At 50.1% G+C, this 7,439-nt stretch overlaps 1 pseudogene; it reads left to right on the top strand.

The window, feature by feature from the left end:
• The first annotated feature begins 5,181 nt into the window (after window positions 1–5,181).
• Window positions 5,182–5,268, top strand: LOC119041949 (uncharacterized; annotated as a pseudogene).
• The last annotated feature ends 2,171 nt before the right edge of the window (window positions 5,269–7,439 follow it).

Here is a 7,439-nt window from a genome sequence, read left to right as displayed (position 1 = left end):
TAACGACCTCAGCATTCTTGTCCTGGGCTGTGCCCCAGGTGGGGATCTTTAGCTGTGTCCTGGGCGGTGTTCATCTCACCCTGGAGCACAATGGCTCAGATATCATCTTGAGTGGCTTTCAGTTCCTCTGAGGCACAAAGGTGGAACTGCTTCTGGTCTTCTGGAATCAGGGTGGGTCAGACCTTCAGTTCCTGGGACAAAAGCGTTTACAGGCATTGATTACTAAGCTTATTAGCTATTAAACTAAAATTTTCCAACTCTTAAGTCCCCTGTCATCCCCCACCAGTAGTATTAAACTCTCTCATTTCTATGAGATCAGCTTCATATGGAAATATTCATTTTGTTGTTGGGCATGTTACTTGGCATTGGACTGTCCGGTGGGTGGGGGCGGGCAGCTAGGAACACATCTAACTGCAGACCCACGTAAGGGGGCACATTGCATGCAACAACAAGCTATGATACTGGAGAAAACCACAAGGATAAAAACAACAAATGCCTCCCAAAGACCAGTGACAGTCGGCAGCCAGGAGGTTGGTTTAGACAAGCCAATGCCTAAGCATCCTCTCTCTGTTTTATACTGGATATGACATCAATCACTTGCTTTACTTTATGCTCTATGTGCTGTAAACTATCAGGTTAAAACAGCAGAGTCCTTTACATTCTTTAGGGCTGAAAAGGCGTAAATCACTGTTACAATAGGGTGTAAGGGAGAGGTTCCCTCGAACCCGGTCAGGTGGGGCTTCTGAGGCACAAACGTCATCAGTCTTCCCAGAGAGCGTGGTCCCCCAGAACTGTTCACTGGAACATAGGAATAGACAGTCATCCCACGTATCAGAAGCCATCCTGTTGGCAGTTTAACATGCGCATAAGCGTAAGATATGTCAGTGCTGGTGGTGCAATGCATTTTCATACCTGCCGAGAACACAAGACAGTTTTCAGTACAGTTGACAAAAGTTGCACACACTCTAGCTGGGGCTACATTAGCGACTTTCAGTGAAAACATTCCCCTGTCCTTTAGAGTTACCACTGGTCTCTAAATATAAATATCAGAGTACGTCATTTTCTTTTCAATACGCTCAAACACAGTATAATTTCTGAGGTTTTCCAATGGAGTACAGACACCTACAAGGCATGAAGCGGAAGTTTGTTCAACATAAGTTCCTCCTGCAAAGCAAAAGTCAGAAATATTCAGAACATTTTTTGTTAAGTATACCCAAATACTTTTATCCCATTTGAAGGGAATATGTTGTCTATAACAAGGGGTTAAACAAGAGGTAAAAGAATATAAGTCATTGTTTCCGAAAGATGACTTCCGGGTCTTTTTCCAGTGCTTTATTCTGGTGGGATGAGTCCAAGGTTTTACTGCTGCCAACTTCACCGTGGTGGGGGGTGGGCATGGGGGTGAGTACGTCCCAAAATCCAGTCCACTTTTTTCCTAGTCGGCTCTCCGGTGATGCTATCATCCTAGTCTTGAGTAGCATCCTGTCTGCAGGCCCAAAGGAACGCAGCAAACCTGTGGGGAGAAGTCTCAGACAGGCAAGGTCAAGTTACAGCTGAGGTCTAACTTAAATGTGGTCCATTTTCTTTATCTTCAGTTTTTTATCCATACACATATCTCCCACCCCAATTGTGACCTGAAATGGCCACCTGTACACAATGTCACAGGGATTCAAGGAGCCACCCTTATCCTGAGCAGGGCAATAGGCAAAGCTTGATCCCAATGGAGGTAGGTTTCCTGACACAGCTTGGCCATATTTTTTTCTTCAAGGTGCAATTCATCTTCTCTACCTTCCCAGAAGCCTGAGGTCTCCACTTGATTCCCAAAATGTACTAACCTCCTGTGTAATTTCTGAAACAAAAGCAGGTCCATTATCAATCTGGATGTTGCCAGAGAGGCCAAAGTGAGGGATTATCTCCTTCACTATAGCTTTCACTGCCTCCAAAAATCTCTCCATTCTAGTAGGATAAGCTTCTATCCATCCTGAAAAAGGTGTCAACAAAGACTAACAAATATTTCCACTCTCAGACCATTGACATTTGAGTAAAGTCTATTTGCCAGTCCTCAGATGGACACTGTCCCTGGTATTGCTTTCTCTCTCTCTTTTGATGGGGATCTGTCTTGGGGTTGTTGTTCTGGCACACAACACATTTAGCAATTATTTTTCTTACAGCTCTAGAAATTCCAGGACCCGTGAGCCACAGTTTAACATAGGTGGCTAATGTGAGCCACAGTTTAACATAGGTGGCTAATGAATCCCTTCCACAGTGTGTGGCCTCATGCAAATGCTTCATGACCGGCTCCAAATGTTCAGGGAAATGGTGTAGCTCCTTTTCCTTTTTCTATTCCCTATCAGAACCTCCTTCATCAAAACCCCAGCCCTTAGCTTTCTCTAAGTCTGCAGCCAAATATTCAGGGTCAGATTGTGACAAGTCCAGAGCAGGTACCAGGGGCATTATAAACATTCCTTGAGCAGCCTCTTTTGCTGCCCATTCAGCCAGATTCTTCCTCTAGCCACTTCAGTGTCCTCTTTCTGAGGCCCCGGGCAGTGCATAGCTGCCACGTGTCAAGGTACCTGAACAGCCTCTAATTAAATTTCAGAATTTCTGCTGCATGCTTAATCTCCATTTTATTTGGAGGTTAACAGTACTTTTTCTTCCCAGATGAAATCGTGTGTATGCAAAGTTAGGAAAGCTTACCTTGAGTCGATACACACATCCACTCTCTTTCCACGCAAACAATTCCAGTGGCCTCGTCAGTGCAATCAGTTCAGCTTTCTGAGCAGAAGTTCCTGGTGGCAAGGCCTGGGCCTCCATTGCTCCTTCAATGTCACGACTGCATATCCAGCCTTGCTGCTGCCTTTGTCCATATAACTGCTTCCATCTCTATACAGAGTCCAGTCTGCCTCTTCTAGAGGATGGTCCTATAAGTCAATTCTGCTAGAATACACTTCATCAGCTATTTCAGCACAGTCATGTATTGGCACAGCTAAGTCAGGCTCCGGGAGAAGAGAGGCGGGGTTTAACTCACAGTTTGGAGGGAGATGGGACTGTGGAGATGAAGGGCCTGGTGCCTGCCCCTGCTCCCAGCAGGGGGCCACACTTCTCCTTGGCTCCAGCAGGCTCAGCACTTGCGGGGACACATAACTGGCACAGGCCGTCCCAAGGAAAATGTTTTCAGCTTCCTGCAAGAGCTCACAGGTGGCTGCCACTGTCAAGCAGGCTGGCCGCCCTGGACAGTGTGGTCTAATGTCCTTGACATTATGTGATGGGCTGCAAATGTCACTAGGCATTTGGGTGAGGAATCCTAGGGCAATGCCCTGTCTCTCACACACACAGCATTGAAAGGGCTTCAGTGGGTTTGGAAGCCCCAAGGCCGTTGCAGGAGCCAGGTCCACAAGCCAGGCGAGCCTTCAGGGACTCAAAAGCCTGAGCGCACTCCTTTGTCCACTCTAAAGGGCGATATTCAGGTCCCTTCAGAGCCTCACACAGCGGTTTAGCAATGAGCCCAGAGTTTGGAATTCAAATGCAGCAGTTGCCATCCCCAGGAACCTCCTCAGCTGTTTCCTTGGTGTTGGGAGGGGTCCTCTGTGGACTTCTGTTGCACGGCCTGCACCACGTTCAGACTTTTCTGCTCAGGGACGCCTTCCCCATCCCCTCATGGAGGCGTCCTTTACACTGCTATTTGCTCTAAGAGGGGAAGGTTTTCCCCATTAGGGTCCCGGTTGGGCTCAGTCAGAGGCATTGCCCTGGGAGGGCCCAGAGCCCCCTCTGGATTTTCTTGGTACAACCTCCGAGCCTCTTCGTTTGCCTTATCCAACACCAGCCTCCGCTCGTCCCCTGTAATCAAACAATTCAGTAAGACTTGTGTGTTTGCCCAGTTGGCATGAAGAGTGGCAAAAACCGACACAACCAAATCAGTTGTTTTAGCAGGATCATCTCCATAAGAAGGGTTTGGGCTTTTCCAGTTTGACAGTACTGATGTAGAAAACAAACTATGTGCCCAATAGCACCCAGCAGGCTGGCCCTCTGGCCCCACTCCCACTGGAAGTCTCCCAAAAGCACATTGCCCTGTCCCAATAGGGGCTTTTCCTCCGCCAAATTTGGTTCCTTGACCGATTGGAGACGGCGACGCCAGTTCAGGCGCACTTTGCCCAGCTCCCTCATCCGGGTGGATCCCCCGGGGCTGCGGGAACTCTGACCAGCTTGCAGTGGTCATAATATCCGGATCTTCCTGGTCCCTCTCCCAGATCTGAGCTGCTTTCACATGAAAATTCCCTTTTCTTTGAACAATTAATTTATTTCCTTTTAATTTTGCCTCTTTATCATGTAAATAAAAAAAAATTCTAGGTCAGGCACTTTATCCCACTTTCCTGATTTTTGACAAAACTCTAGTTACAGTATAAGACAGTCATTTAAAGACCCGTTCAGTGACCAGCGCTCTCCTGAGTCTAAATTACACAGGACACAAGCCGAACACTATTACAGTAAAACCACATGCACGCTAGCACTGGATGTAGGCTTATAAGTTGATGAATTAGCCAGAACTGTCCCCAAAGAGCTGCTTCCTGGAACGGAGGATTTCCCCCCCAAGTCTACCAGGCGGGGCTCCACACAGAGGGTGCCCAAACCAGATCGGACGTCCTTTTACAGACAGAGCTCTGTAATCCAGAAAGATAACTTTACCAGACGACCTAAGTCGTGATCCGGGATTTTAACCTGAACCAGAAAGCGCAACGGGTTCAATCATAGGTGGTACATGAGGAGAAGTCTCAGGAGTGAGGGGGAGAGTCCCCGAGTGAAATCACTTGGCAGCTGCTGGGATTCTCTCAATCCAAACCCCCAGGGCCTCTCGGCCCAGGCAGCCAATGGGAGTCCCTGCCAAATACCCGCTCATCGGAGAGTCCCAAAGTCTATTCCACCAGAGTTGCCAAAATATGAAATGGGAAAAGACACCGGAGTTCGGGCTGCCTGTCACTACTAAACCCAATAAGCAGAGACAGGCATTGAATCTTTTTTTTTTTTTTAAGATTTTATTTATCTTTAGAGAGGAAGGGAATCTTTATGGGCGCTTTACTCAGATGGCCAGCAATCTGAAGAGATGGCGGGTTCATACCCTAACATACTACCTTTTCTCTTTCCAGGCCAAGGTTTTTATAGCAGGGAATAGACAAGGTGCGGTGAGGGGTTTTGAAATTCAGGGAAATGCCACCCCGTATACAGTTCAGCCCAGGCCCTTTGCCTGGTTTGTATTGTGAATGGGGGACATGGAGTTGAACAACAAAAAAAAGAAATTCAGGGAAATATTAATTGGATTAAAAAAAGGACCTCAGCATTCTTGTCCTGGGTGGTGGTCTTAAGCTGTGCTGCAGGCGGGAATCTTTAGTTGGGAGTGGTCCTGGGCGGTGGTTGTCTCACCCTGGAGCACAATGGCTCACATATCATCCTGAGTGGCTTTCATTCCCTCTGAGGCGCAAAGGTGGAACTGCTTCTGGTCTCCTGGAGTCAGGGTGGGTCAGACTTCAGTTCCTGGGACAAAAGCTTTTGCAGGCATTGATTACTAAGCTTATCAGCTATTAAACTAAAATTTTACAACTCAAGTCTCCTGTCAAGGGCACAGGCCTGGATTTCGGCCTGGTCCCCAGCTGGGGCAAGTGCAAGAGGCAACGGATCGGATCGGTGTTTCTCTCACATACCCATGTATCTCTCCCTCTCTTTCTCTCTCCTTCTCCCTCTCTCTGGGAATATATAAGTAAAATCTTTAAAAACACACACACACACACACACACACACACAGGGAAGCCCTGGTCAGGCGGCTCAGTGGGTTGTAGCACCGTCCTGTGCACCAGAGGGCTTTGGCCACATCCCCGGTCAGGGCAAACACCGGTTTGATTCCCGGTGGCTGGGGTGTGTGTGGGAGGCACCCCATCTCTGTCTCTTTCTGGAGTTGGCTTCTCTCTCTCTCACTCTCTCTCTCTTCCTCTCTAAAATCAATAAACATGTCCTGGAGTGAGGATTAAAAAAATAAAAATACAGGGGAGGTTATGTCCCTGCACTGTTTACATACAAAAGGCTGTGTGTGTGTGTGTGTGTGTGTGTGTGTGTGTGTGTGTGTGTGAAATGATAAGTGACACAGGAAGGAACTGCTGGAGGACTGCTGGCTTCCCAGAGGGTACAGGGCCCCCCCAGGAAGGGGAGCAAGAAGGCGGGGGCCGTGGGTGGGGTGCAGGGACGTGGTGAGGAAGGAGTTTCCCTGGGCGCCAGGCTAGGGTCTGGCCACGTGGGAGTGGGACAGGCGCTGCTGTGGGCTGCGGGATGAGACGAGGAGCCCAGTGTGGGGGTGACCCTGTCAGGCACCAGCGAGCACCAGGTTTGCAAGGGGTGTAGAAGGCACTGCCCTTTTTCTCATATGGAACCACAGTCCAGGGGGGGAAGCGACAGCTGCCACGGTGGGGTGACAGCAGCTCAGGAGGAGGACCTGGGCAGTGGGGAGGGCACCGCGGTCAGGATCCTTCTGTGAAAAGTGTCTGGCTGTGCCTGGCATCGATGTGCTCTCGGGACCAGCTGGGTCCTGGGTGCTCACGGTCTTGTAACAGATCTGAGCAGAGCGACCCCCTCAGACGGCACCCTGAGCCTCCGTAGCTTAGCTGTGCCTGTGGCGACCCTGGGCTCCTCCGGGACTGAGATGAACTATATAAAGAGGGGAAGTGGAGGGAGAGAAACCTCCACGAGAAACATCTATTGGTTGCCTCTCACATGCACCCCAACGTGGGGGGGTGGGGGACCGAACCACAACCCAGGCATGCGCCTGGCTGGGCCAGGAATTGAACCGGGGATGCTTCGCTTTGCAGGACAGCACCACCCAAAGAACGGAGCCACCTGGTCAGGGCTGGAGCTACTTTAGACTGCGCCACTGAAGCTCTGTTACATTTTGTCCTGAGATGCTCCACGGTGGGCAGGAGGCAAGTTTGTCAAATTGAAGCTCTGCTGGCTTCCGAGAGAAAGCCCGGGCTCGGAGCTAAGGTGCCTTGTCTTTAACTGCCTCAGCGGTGGTGCCAGGCAGGGCCGGGGGTAGTAGGGTTTGCAAGAGCTGCAGCCAAGGTGCAGGTGGCCCAGGGTGGCCCCGAGCGGGAAGTTTGTCCTGTGCCCACGGACGCATGAACCCTGTCTCCCTGGGATTCCAGTAGCCTCCCCTGCAGTTTGGGGGACTTGGTGGGGGGATGGGGGAAGCTACCCTCTTCAGGGAGGGGAGGAGGGAGCTGGCGCAGGTAAGGTGGTATTTTCAGAAGGGCTCAGGGCAGCTTGTGTGGCTGGCGCAAAAGATTCTTCTAAAATGCGTTGGTGCCTGTGGGGGCAGGTCCCCTCCAGAGGGGAGATCTGGTCTGGGTCTTGCCCACAAGCTCTAAGTGGCCATGATGTCAGGTATGGACTTGGTGGGAGCA

This window comes from Artibeus jamaicensis, unplaced genomic scaffold (genome assembly GCF_021234435.1).
Source record: "Artibeus jamaicensis isolate MK-2021 breed Jamaican fruit bat unplaced genomic scaffold, CSHL_Jam_final contig_3109, whole genome shotgun sequence".
Lineage (NCBI taxonomy): Eukaryota > Metazoa > Chordata > Mammalia > Chiroptera > Phyllostomidae > Artibeus > Artibeus jamaicensis.
This window is presented reverse-complemented; position numbering and strand designations above follow the sequence as displayed.